Genomic DNA, 1,258 nt, shown 5'->3' with positions numbered 1-1,258 from the left:
TTATTATAGCTGTGCTTTGAAGTCTTTAAAATTGAGTTATTACAGTTCTTATATGCTTGAAAAATCATGTCGTGACAATTTTAAATCTCCAGTGAGTTCAATTGATTTCAAAAAATGATATGCTATTGTATTTTTATTTTACCTTTATTTGAGTTGTCAGAAGTGGGATTTAAACCCATGCCCTCTAATCCCGCATTGGTTTGAGAGGAGAATGAAAGAATAACTTATAAGTGTCTGTAAACATCTCTAGTAGCGTGTTTTAAAACTGTGATTCTGACGACGATTTGTTACAGTAAAAAATGGACAATATTTTTTAGTGTTTGGAAATGGGAACGAAGCATTCCTTAGAAGAGTGTGGAAACCCCTCCCTAGTAGACTCATTTTAGAATTGTGAGGCTGATGATGATACGTAATGGGCAAAATCGGACAATATTTGTTAGCGGTGGGTTTGGGCTATTGCGAAAGCTATCAAAGCAAGTCACCAAGCGTTGTGCCAGCAAGGACGTTGGGCCTCCAAGGAGAGTGCATTACAAAGAATTCGCTGGAATAGCTCAGTTGGTTAGAGCGTGTGGCTGTTAACCACAAGGTCGGAGGTTCAAACCCTCCTTCTAGCGATGGTATTAAGTCAACCTACTCTAAATGAATTTAAAGGTAAAGATTGGTTATATATATTTGCTTATTATGTTATGACTTGTTAGGATGTTACATGATATGAAAGTATGGTACTTATGATATTGTATGCCCCACAATGCTATGTGCACTCCCTTCCCTCCATGGTATACCAATAGTGTGAGTGTATGCTAGTTGAAGCCCAGGTCAATGGGTAGGTATGCGAGCTCGCATGGGAGCAAATGTGTGTGTATGTAAGTCATATGAGTAGAGAAGTATGCACATCAAATTCTACCCGGACACGAATATGAGACCAAGGCCATGAAATGATATTTTATGATAAACCATGATTTCATGTGCTTGCGTGAGTAGAGAAGTAGTGGAGTTACTTAATGAGTATTTCTTAAAATACTCAAGATATGCACTGCTCTTATTTTTTAGGTAAAGGCAAGGCACCTCTGCACAAATTATGATGTCGAGATGACGATCATGGGATCCAACATACACAACACTAGTGAGATAGAGGGGTAGGATCAAACGTACAAAGACGGTTAACATCATGACAAAGAAGGAGAAGAAACAAGATGTAGACAACGAGTTTTGATACGGAGGAATGAAGAAAGGAAAATGCATGGAAACGAGTGGAGAA

General features: G+C 38.4%; 1 non-coding gene across 1 annotated transcript; it reads left to right on the top strand.

Annotated features, from left to right (window-relative positions):
- The first annotated feature begins 540 nt into the window (after positions 1-540).
- Positions 541-614, top strand: TRNAN-GUU. The gene has a single exon. It is a non-coding gene; the product is annotated as a tRNA-Asn (tRNA).
- The last annotated feature ends 644 nt before the right edge of the window (positions 615-1,258 follow it).

Source organism: Cucurbita maxima, unplaced genomic scaffold, assembly GCF_002738345.1.
Source record: "Cucurbita maxima cultivar Rimu unplaced genomic scaffold, Cmax_1.0 Cma_Scf00896, whole genome shotgun sequence".
Lineage (NCBI taxonomy): Eukaryota > Viridiplantae > Streptophyta > Magnoliopsida > Cucurbitales > Cucurbitaceae > Cucurbita > Cucurbita maxima.
This window is presented reverse-complemented; position numbering and strand designations above follow the sequence as displayed.